This window comes from Ambystoma mexicanum, chromosome 10, assembly GCF_040938575.1.
Source record: "Ambystoma mexicanum isolate Mex_15411 chromosome 10, UKY_AmexF1_1, whole genome shotgun sequence".
Classification (NCBI taxonomy): Eukaryota; Metazoa; Chordata; class Amphibia; order Caudata; family Ambystomatidae; genus Ambystoma; species Ambystoma mexicanum.
This window is the reverse complement of record NC_090932.1, coordinates 46,554,595-46,577,275: the sequence shown is the minus strand read 5'-3', so window position 1 is coordinate 46,577,275 and position 22,681 is coordinate 46,554,595. Positions and strand designations below refer to the sequence as shown.

The following is a 22,681-nucleotide window of genomic DNA, read 5'->3' as shown; positions in this document are numbered from 1 at the left end:
TCGGTATAGTCGATGCTTTCCAGTATGAAATGTTACCCTTCCCTAACAAAGTACCTTTGCAATCGGATCCAGACGAGGCTTGAAATGCAGCTAATGCAGAAAAAAGCCTTCAAGGCCTAGATAGAAATAATTCTAGTACTGAAATGTGTTTTGAAGTAGGTATACAGTAAGATGGACACCTTATAGTAATTATGAAAACATCTGAGTCTTGTGCAAATATAGAGTTGTGTAGCTCCCCTTCCTGTGGCATTGATGACATGAAGCATTATCATTGTGTATGCCTCTTGTTGGATACTATTAAGATGCCCCAAAGAGCAATGTGAAGTGGCCACTTCTCTACCCACTATAAAATCTGATAGGGTTAATTGTGCTTGCTTACACATTTTTACAGTACCTACTAAGTAATCCGTTAATTCTTCTTTGGTGTTTGTGTGAAATTCACTTAGTAATGGCCTTAGCTGTTTGTGCCGTCCATGATTTATTTTTTCCTGTGGTTTGATGCAATTTCTTGGAACCTCTTTTGTATTACTATACTCTTGATGGAATTTTGTTTCTATGTATTAAATCCCAAGTGTATTTAATTCAATGCTTCTTTTTGAGTTGTTTTGGTGAAGGATACAGCCAGATCTTTATAAGTCTGAACGCAAGATGCACCATTCGCAATTGGCACAGAAAAGATTGTCTTATGTAGCCTTTTGGTCATTGCTGCTGTGTGGTTTGTTGCTGATTTTGATGCTGATTTGTGGTGGTTGGATCGACTTCAAGATTTGTTTTTTGTTGCTGGCAACGATGAATAGTTCCGTCATTAAATCAGGTCACAAAATGTGCACTGTCTACTAGCCAATGGCTAGTAGATAAGTGACCCAATGGCAAGTAAAAAAATAAGCTGTCTGCATGTTGAGAACTGGGGAGGCGAGTGACTTTTTATTCCCGACGCGTGACTTTTTTTTTAAAAAAAAGTGTTTCCCCTGGTTAATCCGCGGTCGTGGTACAGCAAACAATTCAGAGTCCTAATGTGTCACGTAAATCTACTTAACACTGTGATCTGTGTACAACAAGTTATTATGGTATTTAATAAACCTGGATCTAGCTTCGAGAAGCAATGGAGCGCTTTACAGAGGTATACACCAATGCAGATAAATAACTGAGCATTTTTCAGAGTTTTACAACATTACAGATGCATAACGCAGCGCTTTTCAGAGGTAATGGAACAGATCTACAGCAGGGGGTAGTATATAGAGGGGCACAGAGGAGTACAGCTGCTCCGGGTGGCAGGGGTGAGACTGGTGGGTGGCGTCGAACGAGTCGGGTGGCATGGGTGGCTATATGATGACCTAGTTGTTGATGAGGAGAGACTCCTTGAAGAGGCGGTTCTTGAGTTCTTTTCTTAATTGTAGGAAAGAGGGGATGAGTCTGATTGGGAGGAGGTTCCATAGTCTTGGGGCATAGGCAGCGAGGTTCTTGTTTTCTGGTCATTTCCTTTTTTGCAGCAGCGGATTTCAAGTCTGTGTCTTAACTGCTGGTGTTGCGCTGTCCACCAGAGATTCAGAGTTTCTCTGCGAGGTAGCTGGGTGACTTGGTGGCGACTGGCTCTATAGATGATGTAGCAAGACTTGAAGGTGATTCGTGGGAGCCAGTGAAGGCTGATGAGGGCTGGGGTGAGGTGGTCTTATCTGTGTAGACCCTTGATGAGGTGGGTGTCCGGGAGTAGGTCACTTCTCAGGGGCAGAAGGGAGGACGACGCAAGACCCTCTGAGTGCATTGCCCCCATCAAAGTGGGACAGGATCCCAGTGCTTTAAACAGTGTATATAAAGCTGTCTGAAGGGAGGAAAGGCTTGCTTTGTTTTTTTTTTTTGCAGGAGCGAGAGCAGATACCAAGCTGTCTGAGTTCTCTTAGCTATGTGTGTCTTGAAAGAGGTGTTTGTCGATGTGGAACCCGCGGCCAGCAGATGGTGATCTGTCTTCTTGTAACCGTGTAACAGTATCGGCCACTTTTTGCTTTATTTTCGTCTTGGCGCTTGAGCACAGATTTAGTTCTTGATAGGATCTGATATATTGATGGTGCTAGTTTCAGAGAGGAGTCTGTGTTTTTGAACTCCCCGTACAATCGAATACTAAGAGCATGGCCAACATCTTTGAGAGCATACTATAGTCACCACATCCATTAAACCTTTTTGCTTGGAACAAAGTGTTCAACATTGCCATGCAATCCCACATCATTTCTAAGTATTTTCTCTACTGTGCCAAATGACCAGTGTGGTAGCTTTGCAGCACCTAGGCCTGGCTGTAAAGAAGCATATTGTGCCCCCGCCATGGCAATCCAGACTGAGACCCAAGTCTGCAGAAAGAAAGAAAATGAACGGAAAGATTGGAAATCGGGGAGTAGTTGCTAAAAACCCAGGGAAGGAGCTCAACAGCCTCTCCTAAGAAGGAGCTGAATAGCTCCCAGTAATGTGCCCCCCCCCCCACTGACCTAGTAATGTGGAGACGCGTTCAGGGTTCGCTCAACTACCGCTGCAACACCAGGGTTGGGTTTGAGGAAGACTTGGGCATATGGTTGGTCTGTCTTCTCAACACCTGTGGAACCCAATAAAGAAACGGACATAGTAAAGTTGGCTGCCCATAGAGAACTGGCGCATTTTTCTTGGCATTCGGGTACCCTGCCTGTTGAATAAGGGGTTTTATGGGAATGAAACCTTCGCAGGGTCCCCAGCCGGAGGCTCAGGCGGCAGTATTGATATTTGGTGCAGCTGTCTGCACTGCCTTAAAGTGCTTAAGCCACAGTAAGGTCGGATGTTCCCGGCTGAATAAAATAGCCCACACAAATGGACAAGAATAGAATGGCCCAAGGGGGGATTTAAACTGACACACAAAGTAGGGGGACACTTCAAACGACGCTCTTATGTGGGGCTTAAAAAATGGCCTCTTCACCAGACAGCCCTACTCTTATCTGCAAAGAGGTTGAACCGCTTCCCCCTTTGCGTTGTTATCACTTTGTACCTGTCTCGTGCGCCATAGAATATGTGCCCTGCTGAACCACCTAATCCGATTTCTTGTGCCCTCAGGGGGGCATACAATGCTTCAGGAAGCAATCTTGAATGAAGCACTGCGAAGCGTGGGTGATTGGCATGTGAAAAGCCATTCACTCAAAGGACTTGCCTTGCATTGCATTGTGATGGCGCAGGGATCGCTTTCTGCATCATGTAGTTAGGTGGCCGCTTCTTTTGTTGTCGCAAAGAGCACCTAATGTGAATCGAGTCTGCTTTGTTTGTTGAGCAGAGCTTGCTGCTGTTTGCCGTTTGTTCGAGACAGTAGAGCACTACTGGCGTGTATTCATTCTCTGCGGGTGCTGGGCAGCAGATGTGTGTGTGTGGGGGGGGCTTATTTGCATAACTAGTAAAATAATTGATGTTACAGAAAATCATATCCCAGAATGAGTCTTTAATACGTCAAGGCATCATGGGAAGTTACATTAAAAACATGTTGCCATGAGTAACCCAGGAGACCCTGTGACGTCCAGTATATGAAGTCTGTTAATGTTTACCTATGTGGCAATAGGAGCAGACCCTGTGAGCTTAATACCTTGTAGAGAGACTTCTGTCCCATCTCCTGCTGGGTTCAGGGTTAGTGACCCGTTAGCATGCGTCTTGCTAAATTATCAAGTGCTGCTCACTTCAAAATGAGAAGGGAGCCTCATCGATGTACCCTCTCCTTGACTGGAGGTGGTGAGCAGGACAAAGCTGTTTGCTGGGTGCGGAAACGCCAGGTGCACGCAAGGGATTGTATAGCAAAGTGTTGCAACAGCAACCCCGCAGGTTAGGCGGCTGTTGCAGAGAAGTTCTATATTTATACCATACTGTAAATCGTGTAGGTTTTTTCTTCCTGCCGCAAAACTTGCATTGAAATGTCGTTCGACCTGGGGATTGTTACGGCTCCCTCACTTCGTTCGATGCGGGAACTTCTGCCCCATAGCTAAAATCAGACGCTGACCCCCATGAATACACAGTAAGTGAACATATCTTAAAGTGAAATATACAAATGTAGTTCATTTGACGAAAAATGACAAGAGCATTGGCCTTTCAAAAAATGTATCCACATCGAAATGTAACGGGAGAGATTTTTCCCATGTCTACGCTGGCAAAATATAAAAGGTGCCCACCATTTAATTTATTTATTTTTAAATCTGTTTATTGGCATTTGTTATTTGTTACAAGCACAGAAAAATTGTCAAATCTGTTATCAAGCAGTAAATCAGATTGCGGCTCAGGTTATTAACATTTATAACTTAACAACTTAACATAGAAACTTTAACTATCTCCAGGTGTCTGCTTCTTGAGGGGTCGGTACCAAGTGGGGCTCAGGGAGGGTCAGGATTTACAGGAGGTGAGGGGACTTCCTTTAGGAGGGTTCACATGAAGGTATGGCTGGACTTTCTCGAGGACTCTGCTCCTGTCCTCGGGGCCTTCTACTGCATGCTTGTGGTGATTCATGGGGGCTTATCATCAGAGGGGTAAAACAGGGGGTCTGTAAGCCCTCTCCAGGCATCTAGGGTCATACTCGATGCATCCGTGGATCTGGCTACACTTTCTTCCCAAGCTTTCGTTTCAGCTCGCACCCATCGTTTCAGTTCTCTGTGCCAGATTTTTGGTTGTGGTCCCGATGGTTTCTTCCAGGACATTGCAATTGTCCTCTTAGCCAGAATGCTCATAATGTCCATTAATCTAATGAGGTGTTTTAGTTTTGCTGGTCTGGGGTATGTGCCGAGTAGGCACTCCTTAGGAGTCCATTCATATCTGGTCAGCCCCAGAGTTTCGCTTGTCTGCTGTATGAAGGACCACAGTGAGTGTGTCTTGGCACACCGCCAGAACATGTGGAACAGGTCCGCATTGTCCATTTCGCACCAGGGGCATCTGGAGCTCTGAGTATTATGGAGCTTGGCAAGCCTGAATGGGGTTAGGTATGTACGATGTAGAAGGTTCAATTGTATTTGCCTAAATCTATGGTTTCTGGATACTGTTTTAGGAAATATGAGGGCCCTTTCCCATTCACAGTCTGTTAACTCTCGACCTATGTCTGCTTCCCATTTGGATTTTAGCCCAGCACTGCGTGGATTGGGGGTGTCGTTTAAGTGGCTGTAGATCTGTGACACTGGTCTCCCTCCCTCTCCTAGTTCGTATAGCAATGTGATCAGGGGGTTCGTGTCCGGTTCCTCCGGCCATGTCGACCATCTGGCGCGTGCCGTGGATCTAAGTTTCTGGTACCATAGAAACTGGCCAGTGTGGACATCATTTTGTTCTTGAAGTGTTTCGAATTCCATGAATTCCCCCTCCATGTACAAGTCCCCCCATGAGTAAATCCCCTTCTGTTCCCAGTGCCTGAGGTGTTGCAGATCTGCAGGAGAATTGCATAGGTCTGAGATAAGCGGTATGTTTGGGGAGTACTGGTGTCTGACGTGTGCGAGGGATTCTGCCCTATGCCAGATTTTGCGTCCAAGCGAGACCAATAGGGGGGAATTTCTTATCAAATGGGTGGGGGCCCAGGGAAGTTCTTTCAAGTATAACGGGGAGACCAGCGGCTGCAGGAGTGGCGTCTCCGATGTGGCATCGTCTGCTAGCCACTTGGTGACAAAGCCAAGCTGCGCTGCTAGGAAGTACTTTTCGAAGTTTGGAAGTTGGATTCCCCCTTGAGTGTACGGTAGTGACAACGTGGCAAGCGCTATCTTTCGTCTTCCCTTCCCCCACAGGAAGTCTCTCAGGATAGTTTCCAATAGGCGAAAGAAGGGCGCTTTGATGTAGAAGTGTACGTTTTGAAATCCGTACAGGAATCTGGGAAGGACAATCATTTTAGTTATGGAGGCCCTGCCCATCATGGATAGGGGGAGTTTCGCCCAGAAGGCCATGGATTTCCTCAGGGCCGGGAGAGCAGCTTTAGTGTTACGCTCATGCATTTGTTCCGGGGAATGCATTATGTGTATGCCCAAGTATTTGAACGAGGTGTGTTCCCACCTTATTCCCACCAAAGGAAGCTCCGATGGTTCTTTTCCCTTAAGACTTGCCAGGGGGAAGAGGCAGGATTTGGCTCTGCTGAATTTTATTCCAGAGACCTTCGCAAAATTATCTAGGACCTCCAGCATCGTGGGCACATTATAATATGGGTCCTTGACAAATAATAGGACATCATCCGCATAGAGAGAAATGATGTGGTCAGTGTCTCCCAGTCGGATCCCAGCATCAAAAAATTGCTTTCGAAAATAGATTGCAATGGGTTCCAGGCCCAGTACGTAGAGCATGGGGGAAAGGGGGCAGCCCTGTCTGGTCCCTCTGCATATGTTCCAGACCTCCGATACATGCTTCCCAGTTTTTACTCTGGCTCTAGGCTTCGTGTAGAGTATCTTGATCCACCTTATGAACCTCGGGCCAAAACCAAACCCCTCCAGAACCGCCAATAGCCATTCCCAAAAGATCGAATCGAACGCCTTGATGGCGTCTAGGGATAACAATGCGAACGCTTCTGTGCCATCCCCAGTTTGGGCGATGACATGTTGCACTCGGCGCAAATTCATGGTTGTGTTTCGGGCAGGTATGAATCCGCATTGGTCCTCATGTACTAATTCCCCTATAATTCTGGCCAGTCTATTTGCTAATACTGTTGTCAGAATTTTCGCGTCGTAATTAAGCATTGCTATCGGGCGATAAGAGTCGCATCTATCGGGGGGTTTATTAGGCTTGATAATCGGGATCAGGAGGGTCTCTCTCATGCTATCGGGTAGTATCCCTGTCTCATATGCTTCGAGAAAGACCTCATGTAGCAGGGGCGTTAGTGTGGGCTCATACGTCTTGTAAAACTCTGTGGGTAGGCCATCGCTCCCAGGGGTCTTGCAAGTGGCTAGTGATCTAATAGCGTCCGTGATTTCCTCAGTTGTGATTTCTGTGTCTAGGGCCTCTGACTGCTCTGGGGGCATCCTGGGGAGTCCTATCTCTTCAAGGGTGTCCGTGATTTTTTCTAGGGGGACCTGGTCATCATGTGAGTAAAGGTGTTCATAGAAGCCCTTAAACGTTTCGTTAATAGCTTGTTGTGTTTGTACCACCTCCCCCTCTTCGGTGTGTAATCCTGTAATAGTGTGCCTGGGGTGTTCTTTTTTGCAGAGCCAGGCAAGCATTCTGCCTGGTTTGTCAGCCTCCGTGTGTATACGATTGGTTTTGGTGGCATAATCAAATTTGGCGAGCCTATTCCATGCCGAGGTGGAATTAGTTCTAAGTGCTCTGAGGTTGTCTTCCCTGTGTTCCGTGTCGACCGGGGCTGCTTCCAGTTGTTCTATTTCCCGCTCCCAGTGGGCCAGTTCACCCCTAAGTTGTCTCCTGATGCCCCCTGCTTTTGCTATTATTTCTCCTCTCGTCACTACTTTCAGGGCGTCCCACATTGTGCTTAGGCGGTCTACGCTCCCAGTGTTTCTTTCTATGAAGTTTTCTATGAATTCGTGTAGGTCCTCCCTAAATGCCGGGTCTCCCAGGGCGTCTATCGGCATTCTCCACATTGGGATAGGAGGTCTGGGGCCAGTGTGATTCCAGCCCACCAGGAGGGGTGAGTGGTCCGAAATGGTTCTGCCCAGATATTGGGCTTCTTCTATCTGTGGAAGGTGCTCATCGCTTATAAAAACATAGTCCAGTCTGGTGTGGAGGCCATGTGGAGTGGAGAAATATGAATACTCCCGAGCGTCGGGATGGCACTCCCTCCAGGTATCTGCCAAGTGTAACCTATTGACTAGTAGGGAGAGGGCTGTGGTCGCTGCTGAGGGCCCTTTCGGGTGTGGGAGGGACCTATCTAGTATCGGATCATGGACACAGTTAAAATCTCCCCCCCAAAACAGGATTTCATGCCTGTTTAGTGCAATCTTAGTGTACATGGAGTTTAAGTGTGATGGGATGTTAGTATTGGGGAGATAAGAGTTCACTATGCAAATATCCGATTGTTCTAGCCTGCCCCAGATTATTACAAATCTTCCCTCTGGGTCGGACTCGGTCTTAGTTATCCGGAAAGGGAGTTGTGGGTGAATCCAAGTATATACCCCTCTTGCATACTTGGAGTACGAAGATCCGGCTCCCTGGCCTCCCCAGTGTTCACTTAGTTTCGCTAAGGATTCAGCCGTGCAATGTGTCTCTTGGAGTAACGCTATCTGTACTTTCTTTCTATTTAAATAGGACTTGACCCTATTCCGGCGTAGGTATGATCCCAAACCTCTCACATTCCAGGTCAATATCTTTATATTCATCTTAGCCGCCATTACAGAGTAATTGAGTCACACTCACAGTTGTCAGACCCCTGTTACCTTCATATGTCCTGCCACACCGTCCTGGTCTTCTCCTCGCCCGCCCTCTCGCTCCGGCCCCAGGTCTTTCGCTGGTTGGAGATTTTTTAACTTGTGTACATCCCATTTTGGTGAACGGGAGGAAAACTAAACTAAACTTTCCAAACTGACCCTAGCAGCCGCTTTTAACTTGCAGCGCTCAGGGGCTCCTGAGCCTTCCAGGCCACTCCTGGCCTTCCGGATCAGGTTGTGTGTGAGCAAACTGCTTACACCTTTGTTGGTGGGGTGGGTTGTTTGTCCGCCGCTTGTGTGCTCCTTGGGTCTCGCGTCCGATGTAGCGGGTTTAATGATAGAACTTTCCTGATGGTTCGTTTAACTACGATTCGTGTTGCTTCCCTTTCAATTGCTGCAGGGATTGCCGTCGCTCACATTCATCCGGGGGTGGGTGGTCATCCCCGATCTGAGTTCGGTGGGTCTTCCTTGTCGTCCGCCAGGTTGTTATGCTCAAGCCACATATTGGCTGCGGCTGGGGTCTCCAGGAACGTTGCTTTTCCTTTATATAGAACCTTGAGTCGTGACGGGTATAAGAGCATATATTTTAAGTTGAGCTTTCTCAGCCGGGCTTTTATCGGAATGTAAGAGTTCCTGGCTCGCTGTACTGCAGGGGTGTAATCTGGGTATATGACTATTGTGGAGCCATTTCTTTTAATCTCCCCGCCTTCTCTGGAGAACCGGAGTATGATTTCGCGGTCTCTGAAGTTTAGGATCTTAGCTATGATTGGGCGTGGATGTGATCCAGGTGGGGGACGTCTCTGGAGAGACCTGTGAGCCCTTTCAACGGAGAACCCCTGGGAGAGTTTTGCCGCCCCTATTTCCTGCTGTAGGAGCGTTTCGATGAAGGTTGTCGGGTCCGGGCCTTCCAAATCTTCAGGGACCCCCAGTATACGAATGTTATTACGGCGCGCCCGACCTTCAGCGTCCTCAGAGCGGGCTTCTAGCCTTGCTACCTTCTGTTCCAAGTCTCTAACCGTCATCTCCAAATCTCGGGTGTTCTCAACATTTTCCTGCAGGGCTGTCTCAGTCACCGTGACTCTTTCCGTTAGATTGCGGGCGTCCTGCCGCATCAGTTGCATGTCAGATTTCACTTCTTCAAGCCGTCCCTCGAGTGATGAGCGGAGGGCCGCTATCGCCTGGAGGACTTGCGTGTGTTTAAGGTCTTCCTCTTGTTGAGGCGGGTCCTCAGGGGTTTCTTGGTCTTGTTGTGTTGACTGTCGTTGGGGCCTGACTGTCGTGAAGGAATCCATCGTGACTAGTTTCGGCTTGGACCTGGGGGGAGACATCCTCTGATTAATGATCTGTAAGTGCTGCCCCCGGCAGGGTGAAGATCCGTCGGCGATCCCTGTGTTGGGATACTAGGGAACTTGGTCCAAAGGATCCTACCTCGGGTACTCGGTTGCTTCTGGTTGCCGGTGTTTCCCGCCGTTTGGTTCAGAGAGTATGGAGGGCCCTGCTCAGGGAGTGGTTAGGCCCAGGGCCACAGGTTGCGTCCGGTATTTTCGGCTTCCTGCCGGTTTCTCCAACGGGATACCGGCCTGTAGGTGTCAGGCTATTGGCCACCCGTGGTGTGAGTGGGTTCTGCCCGCTGGGGTCTTCGTCTCGCGGGTTTACCCGCGTATCAGGCAGCCTCTAGAGCAAACGGGCCAGTCCTCTTCGCAGGAGTCAGTATTGGGCCCCAGGCCTCGCTCCCCCAGGCTGCTGGGACTGCGTGAGGTAAACTGCGGGTGGTCCCGCTGGGGAGTGTTGTAAAGGGGACCCAATCTCACTTCAAGCGTTTTCTCACCGCCGGAACTGCTCCGTGTTCCCCGCTCCAGCGTCCGCGGCAAATGCGACCTCCTCCCGGCCGTGCCCGCGCCGCGATTTCATCCACCTCCGCAGCCGACACTGGCAATCGCTGGCGCCGGCCTCCCGCTCTCAGATGTCCGCCGGCGACAGGCTCCTCCGCAGCAGCCGCCCCCTTCTGCAACAGTTCGTGGTGGGACCCAGGGGGCCGAGGCTGGCCTTTTCCTACTCTGCGGCGGGCGCCGCCATCTTGGAATCCCGGGGGGACTCGAGTTCGGGCTTCCCGTTCTCCGCCGTTCGGTCTCCGATTCCACCCAAAGTCGTTGTCGGGTGCTGGCGATCGGTTCCCCCACACTATTCTGGCCTTAGTAAGTCTCGTAGACCCGGTTTCAGCGTAAGTTGTGCGATAGTTTCAGGATCGCGGACGGAGCTCCGTGGAGGTCTGTCTTTACGGCATGCGCGCTGGCCACGCCCCCCGGTGCCCACCATTTAACCCCAACAGTCTCTATGGTGAAATATCCTGTCTGACTGGGAACATGACAACCTGGGTGAAATCCTGGTAGACCTAAAAGGCAGCATATGGACACCACCAGGGAAAATGACCTCTTCAGTCGCCATGATTGCAACCTCTCTTACCACATCGTGGGCATTCATAACACACTTGCCCTCCTCACCCCCATGTTTGGCTTTCAACAACACTTTTATAAAGATGACTTGAAAATTACAGAAACATTGTAAGGTACTCACACAAATATGTAAAACCTAATAGAAATCTGTTTAGCAAAAAGTGTACAATTGTGGCATTATTCTCCACATCTTCAATGGGACACTAGAAATACCAGAATGTAAATCGGCAGTAGGGAAAAAAAATGTCCTTTTGGGTTTTGAAAATGTACTTTAATGACTTAGACCCATAACAAAATGTAATGTGTGAAAAGGTTACTTGTTTCTATGTTTGACAAAAGCAGGCTTCATATGATATGAAAATATTACATTCTATCAAACCTAGAACGCTTTTGGTGTGTTCAATATGAATATCTCTAAAATATTTTAGTTCGTTTAAAACTGTTTGTATGATCTATTTTAATTGGCCTGGAGGAAGAATTAGATTTAGGCAGCTAACTGATGCTTTTAATGTGTTTTCAGAATAAAAATACACCTTTTGCATTTCTTAATATGGAAACGATAAGAACGTCTTGTCCAAAACAATGGTCTCTTAAATGAGCCATGACTTCTATTTTAAAAATTCTGCTAGAAGAAAGAAACTGATGAGCAGTGACGATAGGTGGGGCCTGCACAGTCTGATGCACCAGTGGGAAGGGGTATTGGTCTCTACAGCATCACAGGGTGTTGGGAGGTGACACTTTGCCTCACTCGAAGAAACGCAAAAGCAGGCCTTTTACATGGAAGCATCACAGCCCCAATTAAAAAAAATATTACTTGGTATAGTTGAGGCAGGCACCTGCTACCTTGTCTTCAGGTGTCCATAAAATCCAAGTTGTTTGTGTAACCCGACTCCCAGTCTCCTCCAGAGCCCCCCACAAGCCTCAGTCCTCTCACCAATCCTTTAAAATGTACATGGAGCCTCTGGGCACACTCCCCAAGGATTCCGATGTAGCCATCCACCCATACGATGACTGTACATAGTTGTACATGAGAGTAAATGCCCCCAGGAGATCGGTCATCTCTGCGATTTACCTAGCCATGTCGACTGCCTAACTCAAATTCAAATCATTCAAGACCGAATTCATACTCATTGGTACTTCCGCTAAACAACTTGTTCATCAATGACCTAATTAAGTATGCCTAGAAGGATTTGATCCTTAAGTTTCTGATTCAGCAAAATCCTTAGGCTTCACAATTGACGGCAGCCTTCCTTCCAGAAACGCTTAGCCAAGAAGGCCCAAACTTCCTGGCTCGAAATGTCCACCCTTTGCAAAATTCAAACCCTTCACCCCACTGCAGGACTTCCGGACCATAGTGCAGACCTTTGTAGTCTTTTCAGTGGGGAAAATTCCCACCTGACTGGGTTCCCACCCTCTTAGGTGGCTCCTCTAAAAGCAGTCCTCCGCTCTGCAACATGTCGTATTACATGTGTTTGGAAATTTAACCGGCTCACCCCAACCTCAAACTACATTGGCTTCCTGGCCAGGACAGGATACAGCTCAAGATTGCATGTATCGTCTACAAAGCAGTCACAAGTAGCACACACAAAGGCAGGACCCGCAAGCACCCCTTGTCGCCCATCTACTCTCTTGAACTTGATCCCGGTATGGGCTCGAATGCCCCCACAATTCTCCAGTTTTGCAAATCTCTCAAAACATGACTTTTTCAACACCTGAACAAGGACTAATCCCAATGAACGCACAGACTGATGCACAGACTGCAACTCGTGGTATTGCACTGCCGTTAAGATTCCAACCCAAACGCTAGCTAGCCACACTAGGTTCATGCTTTGAACAGTGAAATAAAACGTGTGACGTAGGCAGTCCTCTTTCCTGTGACGTTTTGGGGAATTTCTTGTCAAAAATGTCTGTCGCAGGGTGAAGTCTTTGATGGGTTCTCCTCTATCAAGCGCCTTCTGAGCTTTGAGCCAAGGCCTGGCTGCCTTTTGCTGTTGCTCTACAGTTTGTTCATACATTAAATTTAGATTCTTACACTGTGGCAGCCGCCCACCAACGAGTACCTTTTTAGATGCTGTCATTTTTTTTCTTTGTGACTGTGCTTCTAGCAGAAAGCATCTGGAACGGATGAGCTATGCTTATTAGACGCAGAGAGGAGAGAATATGGATTCTACAGGTTCACCCTTCTGCGGAGTGATGGTCTTTTTTTCTGCATATCGATGATCTGAGGTCTGACAGCTCTGCGAGTTCTTGTCTTTCTCCCTCTTATTCCTGTCTTCTAGAGCAGAGGTTCTCGTCTGCTTATGCTTACAGCTTTCCTTACTGCAGAGCCTTTCCATTCTTCTTTGATTTTAGTTTTCAGCCTGCTTTCTTTCAAATAGCTTTACTTTACTGGAAGATGGTGTTTATTATTCAGCTACAGGAAATTGCACTTGCTGGTACAAGAATCAAAATCAAGATGAGTGTGATCAGTGCAAGCTAAAACGGCTCTTGGGTATCAGAAATTCAACACGGAGCAGAATTTACCTCTGGAAAAAGAGGAGCTAGTACATTGCATGCCTCAAATGTAACTTTCAAATAAGATGCCAAATATAACTTTATCCATTGCATCTGAACCTTTATGCTTTTAATCTTAGTTTTTCTAATGCATCTTTATAGAAATTCCAAAATGTACAGAGTTAATGTTGCATAAATCTATTTGTACAGCACCAATTGGCTTGGGCCGTCAAGTTTAATCCCGATCGTCTAGGCTAAAATCAAGCGCTCTATAGCTCCCAGCAATTTTGATCACTGATTTTCTGTGGGAAATGTTTTAGATGTAAAACATGTATTTTTATGTGCACGTTTGGTTTACATAAAACATTTTATTAAATTTTTCTAAAATTTACAAAATTCAAACACCAAATTTACTTCAGATAAATTAATTACGTATGAACTTCAAAATTCATTATACAATTTACTGTACTATTCCAATTTAGTGCAAAAGCGAAAATCCACCAATCTCATACATTTCCTTCTTGAAAGTAGTATTGGGTAGCTGAAATTTAATTCCAAAATGTAACCATTCATAAGGCAGACTTGAGCTCCCACATACATCTAGCCCCAAATGGCTTGTGCCCAAGGCTCTTGGTTGTATAAAAACCTTTTCCAAATGGTTTTTGTCTGAAGTCATTGAGGCAGGGATGTTCCGTAAATAGTTGTTTTTAGAGTTTCTAGTCCACCCGGGAGGCCCCAAAAAGACAATGGCGATAACTTCTTTCAATTTGGCTACAGTCGCCCAACGTTTTCAAGGTTTGCATCTGGTTTTGCTGCACCCTGATCGATATTCTATGAACCTCTTTGTCTGGAAAAAGATTAACATAGGGTTGGGTATACATAAATGTTGGGTAGTATTTATAATATTCTTTGGCATGAGCCAGTTTAAAAATGATTGACACATTCTGTCCCCAATCCCATAATTGGGCTCTTTTCTCATTCATTTCAATGGAGCCGTTAAGGGTCCATATAGTTTTAAATGAATTCTATTTCAATAAAAAACATTTTGGATTGATTTCATATAAATTTCCATTTTAGAATTGGAACCCTTGCTTAGGCCCATTCTCAGTGTTTCAGACCGTTTTTAATTCAATTAACAAATTTTAAAAGGAATGATCCCTTTTTTAATATTTGCCTCCTTGATCAAAGCAATCTGTCCCAAGTCACATCTCACAAGGCTAATTGGTGTAGACCTGGCTAGACCCAGACATTTCCTCCAGTATTTCTTTTCTAGCCCATTAAGCCACCTACTAGTATCAATCATGGTTGTTTCCAGGCTATATAATACTACAGGAATGAACTTTTGTTTGTATAAAATTATGGCCAGTTTAAGGGAAAATTCCCAAACCGTCCATGCAGTGTCCTTTATTGACAATCTCTCCTTCGAAACCTACTTTCCAAATGTTTTCTTTAAGAGGACTTCTTGTAAGGGTTGATGTCCAAATACCTGTTTTCCAGCACCGGCTCCAACGGTATAGTTTCACAAAACCACCTATAATTTTGCCTGCTTGTATTGCTGCCAAATTCCATGATTTAAGTTTGAGAAAGTAATTGGAAGGCCCGAGTTGTTAGCGAAGGCCCCAAGACATTTAAAGCAGATTGTAGACCCCCTCCCCTTGGTGTGATCCATCAGGATAATGTCATCTGTATATGTTCTCATGAATACCAACCCTTTTCTGGCTTACAGTTAGGTGTGGCGTCAATATATCAACAATATCTTTGATTTTGCGGGGGCAGGCAGATGCACTACAGCAATTTTTTGAATGGCTGAACTTATGCCATACATCAAATTTACCATCAATACCAGCATCAGTGAGGCCCATTTTTTGGCCCTCAGTATCTATGTCAGGAATAACGTACTCGAGTGTTCCTTATTCAGAAAGCCTACGGATAGGAATACCTTGCTTTACGAGTTTCCAGCCGAGGGGGTGTCAAGGACAACCTTCCGTATGGCCAATTTCTCAGACTGAGTAGAAATTGTACTTCTATCACTGATTATTTACATCATGCTGAGTCTTAAAGAACGCCTTGTAGCAAGAGGATATCCAACCAAATTTGTGTCCAAGGCAATTAAGAGAGCCGGATACACACCTTATTAACAGCCAAAGAACCTCGCAAGGAAGACCAGTTGGTTTGTGTATTACCATATACTACACATGCCTATGCGGTAAAGAAGGTAATAAAATGTTTTTGGCCCCTTGTCAAATTGGAATTACTGGATGAACCCTTGCCTTTGTTTGCCATGACAAGGCAAAATAATTAAAAGTATTTGTTTGTCCATGCCAGACCACAGGTTAATAGGAATAAGATGACAGGTTGGGATTTACACCCAATCACAGGTCACTTTCCCTGTGGGGGATGCTCAGTGTGTAGATTTAGGAAAAAAGTCAAGGATTTTGAGGTAAGGGGCAGGAAATGGACTCTACGTGCCCACACTAATTGTAAAACTCCTAACGCCATCATTTATGTGGAGTGTCATGTGGATTAAAGTACGTAGCGCAAACATCCAGACCTGTGCATACAAGAATTGTAGAGCACAGATCCCGCTTCAGATGCAAGAACATAAATGCACCTTTGGTTTCCCACTTTATGTAAAATGGACACAAAATTGATGACTTGACCTGGTGGGTATTGGAAGCAATACCTAGAAGTACAAATACACCCCGACAGTTGAATATTTGTGAGGCAAGGTGGATGCACCGACTTGATACGATTGAGAACGGCCACAATGAGGCCAATCCACAGCATTGGCGATGTGAGAGCACCAATACAGGGTGTGGTATGTCCAGATATGAGGATTAAGCAGAATCTCTTTTGCACTTGGCTGTGATAATCCCAAGATGGTTTTTAGTAGCACCCCGCAGTGGGCGAGGGTGTGGACTTGCCCCCCTTATGGGGTCTGCCCTTCTGCTCATGATGTCTTGTATATGGGAGAAGTGTTGCCAATCTGTTGAAATCAACCACTGTGTATGCAGTTGAGTGTGGTGTATTCCGTTGCAGAACTTCCTCAGTGTGACGATTTGGTCACTGTAGAGGGCACTACACACATCACTAATTTTGGTGATGTGGGCTGTGCAGGCTGCCTCTGGGTGTTTGCAGCATCGTGATTTGGTGTTAACTATAACACCCATATTATTTGGGAACAATATGGGGAATTCTGGCTAAATTGGTCTCGAGTGCTAGAGCGGGGCTACTTGGTCTTATTTTTTTTTAAATCTATGGACACCAGAGCCAGTGACGTGGTGACGCGCTCTTGGGCCTGGTCACGTACAAGCCTACTTCCTTTATAGACCGTCTGTTGACGTATGTTGCGTCTCTCGCACAACTTGGAGATGAGAACCGGAACGGGATGCTACATGAAAATTAACTAGGTAAGGAATACTCAAGTAGTTATATTGAATGATGGCACATCGTTGCGAATATCTGTAGCATGCCACCAAAGTATATTTTTGGTCCTGTGAATAGAGCTTTCGTGATGTAAAGTAGTTTGGATAGACTGGCTTATCCCACATGGCTGGGTATTACTGCATACCTAGCTACCCATACATATCTTTTCAAAATCGATCTGGGATAGCGTAGAATACGTGCACCCATGAGAGATCTGAATATGCAGTAGACTTGGGGCACAGAAAGCGCATAGCCATTATCCCGAGATTGTAGTTGGCATCCACACGTTATTGGCATCGCGGCAGGCAATGTTAAGGGTCTGTCATGCTTATTTTGGTAGCCGTCTAGCGATTGAACGCATTAAGATCATCATGATTAATTGACATGTACTTATGTTTCAGCAATATAAATGCCAGTGAAACTTCATTGAATTGTTCGTGGCGGACTCGACTGGGAGAAGCAAGGCGTTCCCCACACCCTGATGCCTCGCAAATTATCGGGATTAGGGTGAGTGTTCGTTCGTAGACCATACTATGGAAGGTGGCGACTTCACTGGTATGTGTTGTGGTGTATGTGATACAGGTACCTATGCTCCCAACTATATGAAACATCCAAGCCCATTCGAGTCAACAAAACCCCCGGCACAGGCTGAGATCTAATCAGCATTATGGCCTCCTTTAGTGGTCAGCTACTATGGCAGTTTGGGTTCCATTTCAGCACTCTCTACTCAGGTTCATGTGTTTGTTTTCTTCTGAAAACTACTTATAGCTGGTTTAATTTGTAAGTCCATAAATTGTACGTAATGGACACAGGCCCATCGGGTGATGCATGTGTGCATGGGGTTTCTATTCCCTCCAACACTAAACAGTTTTTTTGATCTTTCTAAGGCTTTTTGCTTTTTGGGTTCCCCCTTTATTGGTTTAACCTAAACCTTTTCTTTTCCTTTAGTGGTGGTTTTGACTATCGGCTTATGGCACGCTAGGTGGGTGATGGTACTTTTCTATTGGTTGATTTACACCTCCCACCTTTTTAACCACATTTATAACCACATTTTCTATCTTTAGCATGGTTTTTATTTGGCTTTGAATTCAAAGTTGTAGTAACTTGTAATATATCACATCCACAGTGCTCCAACTTCCCTTGGGGTCCCGGAGAAGGCACTGAAATCGATCTGCTGCCGAAACGTTCGGCCAATAGAAATGTGGCACCAAATACAGATCCTCTTTGTGAACGTATTTGGGACGTAGACCTGGGATGCGTCTAATTTCTGTTGTAACACCACGGGGTGCAGGTACAAATTGATTCTATTTATCTTAGCTAGATAGGGCCATTAGCATAGGACTGGTTTTGTTTATGCTTCAAGTTGACTTACTCTTACTTGGTACCACACCTGTGTGTACAACATTCCACTCGTTAGCTACATATTGTTAACACAAACTGGTCTTGACTCTTTGATATTTAGTATCTGACCAACAAAGATACATACCTATACTGAGTGCTTTTCAACTGTATAGGCCATGTTTATTTTGAATTTGTGATTTGGAGTGGTGGTTATATGTATGCATTATGCGAGTAACAGTATTTGATTAATTTGTACACATTTGAAACATCAAGACTGTATGCATTTGTTTTTAAGTGGTAGGACCTTTTGCCCTACGTAAAAAATAAAAATTGCTTGGTTTCATATTTGTGCGCCTTTACATAGATTTGTTCATTACCAAAAGTAATGGGCAGGCCTAATCATAGGTTGGCCGCTTGAGGATCAAGAATTTAAATGGTTCATTGAGGGGACTCCCCATTTTGTTTTGATCTGTATATGACAACCAGGCCACATGCTGGTTTACAATTTTATGAGATGTCAATTTAGCTTCCTGTAAGTGATTTTGAAAATCTAAGAAATCGAAGTTAAATTGAGGGAGTGAGTGTACAGCCTTGTTTTAACCCTTGATGGGTGCAGGTGTGTCTGGAATGGTTGTCAGTCTGGTCTTTCCTCATTTTAACCCTTCTCTCTGCATATAAGCTAGTAACACATTTAAGCCATTGAGAATCTACTAGATGAGTCTGATTTCTGCCAAAGACAATCCCTGCATAACTTATCAAAGGCTGCTAAGTAGTCTATATAAAGGCTACACACAAGGGTGGTCTGTCCCTCATTTGAGCTGTTTTACATATATTTATTACAGAATATTATGAGTTGTTGCGCAATCCTTTCTAAAGCCCATTTGGTAGTGGCATAGAATATGATTTTCCGAATCAATGCCTCCTCCAGACAGACTATTACTCTTCACTGTCCCTTATCCCGACCTATGGATTCCTCATATGGTCTCTATCCTATCCCCTTTTTCCTCCTCACCCATCAACTGTGGAACCAGATGGGAAGTTCTCTTGGCATACTTCTCATCATCTAGGTGCATAATTAGTGTCTAACATAATTGCACTATCATGGCCCAGCACACTCAACCAAACCACATCCTTCTTGATAGGCGTTTCTTGTCAACTTCCTCCCCTCTCCCGCCACTCCCCCAACTGCGCCCCCCCTTCGATGGGTGTATCACATCCCTGTATACCACCCCCAGAAGACATTTTTAAAGGTGGCAACCAGCTTCACTTAGCTACCCTCCACTCTCGCTCTGCTGTTAAACACTCTCCTGACATCTGTCACCTCCTTCAAGACCTTAACATCCTCACTCTCACCGAGACGTGGCTCAATGTTAGCTCTGTCACTGCTTTTGACACACTCCTTCCTGTGGGCTACAAGATCCTCTCCCAGCTGAATTGGAGGTGGAGTGGCCCTTATCTTCCTGAATGGGTCCCTGCTACTATCCTTCCTGCCCAATCTTACTCTTCTTTTGAATGCCTAGTCTGTAGGCTGGGTGTCTTTCCCACCCTCTACCTCACTCTTGCCACTGTCTACAGGCCCCCTGGACCTACTTCCCCTTTTCTCTCTGAATGGGCAGACCTCTCCTCTCTCCTGATCTTCTCCCCAAACGTCTCTTCCTGGGTGACTTTATCATTCATCCAGACTCTCCAGAGGCAGCCTCTGTACCTCTCTGTGACACTTTCCCCTCACTATTTCTCCTTCCGGCCCGACCCACTCTGCTGTCACACCTTGGATGCGCTCATCCCTGCAGACATCTCTCTCTGACCCTCTAGCTACCCGTCTCTCCTGGTCTGACTGCCCTCTCCTCTCTTCTCATCTGGAGCTCCGGACCCCCCGGCGATGCCTCTGCCCAGACTGCCAGTCACTTCTGTCATTCGATCGATGAAGCTTGTCAGGCGCTGCATTTGCTGCCACCTTTATTCCTCCTTCCACCCCTGCTCTTGACTCTCATTCAGCCTCTGCACTTGCAAACCTCCACCTGTCCCTCTCCCAACACTCTGAACAGGAGTATCTGCATGACGCCTGCCTCCAAGTGCAACTCATGGTATGACTTTGACTTGGCCGCTCTGAAACGCAAGTGCAGAGTCGCTGAGTGGAAGTGGCAGGCCACAAGCACATCCTCTGACAAACTGGCCTGCTGCCTGCTCCAAAGGCAATATTGGTTCTCCATCCGCTCTAAGAAGAGGGCTCCTGTCCAAGCTCTCGTTTCTGGGGCCACTAATAACATGGCTGAACTTTTCTAAATCTGCAAGGAACTTGCCAATGCTACTGCAGACTCTCTTCTCCTCTTCCCTCCCAGGCCCTATGCACCGCAGTGGCCTTCCACTTCTCCACCAAAACTCAGGACATCCTGTCCTCGCTTTCCTCTGCTTCCTCTGCCCCTGTACCCCTTTTGCTGTTGCATCCCTTGGCCCCCTTCTCGCTCCTCCCCCACCCTCTCCTCCTCTGCCATTGCACCGGGTGATGTCTCTAGAGTAGTCCGCTCTATGAAAGTCTCCTCCAACAGGTGCTCCCCTGCTCTTCCAGAACTATCGAGGATAACATCTCCTCTCTTTCCCCTGCCTTGACTGACTTCTATAACCATTCCTTTCCTTTGCCACTGGCTCTTTCCCATCACCCCTCAAGCACTCCTTTGTGCACGCTTTCCTAAAAAAAAAAAACATTCTGCGGATCCTTCCTGCCCGGCAACTATCGCCTTCTTTCCATCACCCCATTCCTGGGCAAAATCCTGGACAGGTTGGTCATTCCCAAACTGACCCACCACACCGAATCTGCTGGCTGTCTCTGTAACCACCAGTCTGGCTTCAGAGCATCTAGAGGTACGGAAACCTCTCTCCTGTACACCTGTGAAAACATGCACTCAAATCTTGATTCCAGCTCTCCCTCCCTTCTAATCATTCTCAACCTTTCCTCTGCCTTCGACACTGTCAATCATGCCATCCTCATAAATCGTCTGTGATAATCCTTGGCATCCCTGACTGGGCTCTGGCTTGGCTGACATTTCTTTTTAACCGACCTTCCCAAGTACAACTGGGTCCTCTCCGCCACCTCTCTCCTTTTGCAGCGTCCCTCAGGGCTATATCCTACCGCCGTGACTTTTCAATATCTACCATGCCCCTCTGGCCCACTTGAGCTCCACCTTCTCTCCTCGCACCCAGTGTTATTCGGATGACACACTACTCTCCTTTAAGCTCCACTTCTCCACCTCCTCTTCTTTCTCTTATACTCTGCTGCCTGACTGCTCTTCAAGCATGGGGGTTCTGCTAACAATATTTGCCATAATGTCAGTAAGACAACAGATCCTTCTCATTGGGGCGCCTGCTCCCGGTTTCCCTCCCAATCTCTGGCCACCCTCCTTGCGCCCCCTCCTGTTAGGCAAAAAACCTTGGTCATATTCAATGCCTTCTCTTGCATCACAGACCTTACCAAGAAGTCCAACTTTCAGCTTCACCTCCTCAGAGGCATTCTCCTTTTCCTCACCTTTACCTAAAAGCTCAATGTCTCCAGAGCTCTGGTTCTCTCTAGGCTGGACTACTGCAACAGCCTCTTCCTCGATCAGCCGCTTTTCTCCCTTCGCCCTCTTCAACTAATCCAGAATAGGGCTGCAAGACTTATCCTTGACCTTAAACCCAGGGACTGCATCTCTCCAGCCCTAAAATATCCCTTACTTATGTCCCTCTGCCGCTATGACTGGCTCCTGTCCCTTATGTGCCTTAGTGGGACCAGGTCCGCCTCATGCAGTCTACCCCAGCACCCCATAAACTGCACTTGCCCTCGGGCACCCTTCCCTGACCAGCCTAACTCTGGTTCCCCCTGTCCTCGCATTAGTTGTCCCCCTACCCTTTTCCCCTGGCACTCTCCCACTGAGGCTCTCCTGAGCACTTGCCCAGCCACTGGGCCTCAGCCTTCCTGCATTGCTCCCCTCCCCGTTATCCCTTATCCCAGCCCTTCCGCCCTGACCTGCCCCCTCCCCCTGCACTTATTGTCACAGCACTTGCATGGTCCGAATGTCACAAGGCCTAGTAGGACCAATGTTGTTGTTTTTCCTCTGTCTCCCCTGCCCCCACTTTTTTTGTTGTCTTGTGGCGCCTTGAAACACTTGTGTATAGGTGCCATACGAATGTCCAATAAATAAAATAAAGAGTCCCATTTCCGGAGTCGTCCTAAGACCACTGAGGCAAAAACTTTACTCATTACGTTTAGTAGGGCGATAAGTCGTTAGGAACCTGATCTTTTATTTGACCTTTTCCCTATGCGGGAATAATCACTGTTTCTTGCCAAATTGATGATAAAGTTAAATATGGTGGGCCAAGTGTTAGAGGCCCCTAACGGTTTGGTTTTGAATGTCTGATTCGGCAGGCCCCTGGACCCTCTAGCTTATCATTTTCATGATGACTACTACGATCTCTTCATTTGAGATGTCAATTTTATCTGCCTAGAGGAAGATGACTCGTATCTTTACTTGCTCTCGATCGTTGGGGTCCTCAACCCTTTTCTGACAGTTGGTGGCCTTGGGGCTACCACTAACACGTTGAAGACCTCCTCGGAGGCAAGTCACACACTCTCGCATTGGGATACTTGACCCTTCTCTGGTGGTCTGTGGTTTTGGT

General features: G+C 46.5%; 1 protein-coding gene across 4 annotated transcripts in view; it reads left to right on the top strand.

Annotated features, from left to right (window-relative positions):
* Positions 1 to 22,681, top strand: part of LPP (LIM domain containing preferred translocation partner in lipoma) — a 1,982,563-nt gene that overhangs the window by 49,135 nt on the left and 1,910,747 nt on the right. For 3 of the 4 annotated variants that reach the window (XM_069617468.1, XM_069617472.1, XM_069617467.1), the window contains exon 2: positions 17,092 to 17,197. The exons of the other annotated variant lie outside the window; for it this stretch is intronic. The gene's annotated coding sequence lies outside the window, so the exon portion shown is untranslated. The remainder of the gene's footprint in view (positions 1 to 17,091; positions 17,198 to 22,681) is intronic. 4 annotated transcript variants of the gene reach the window in all.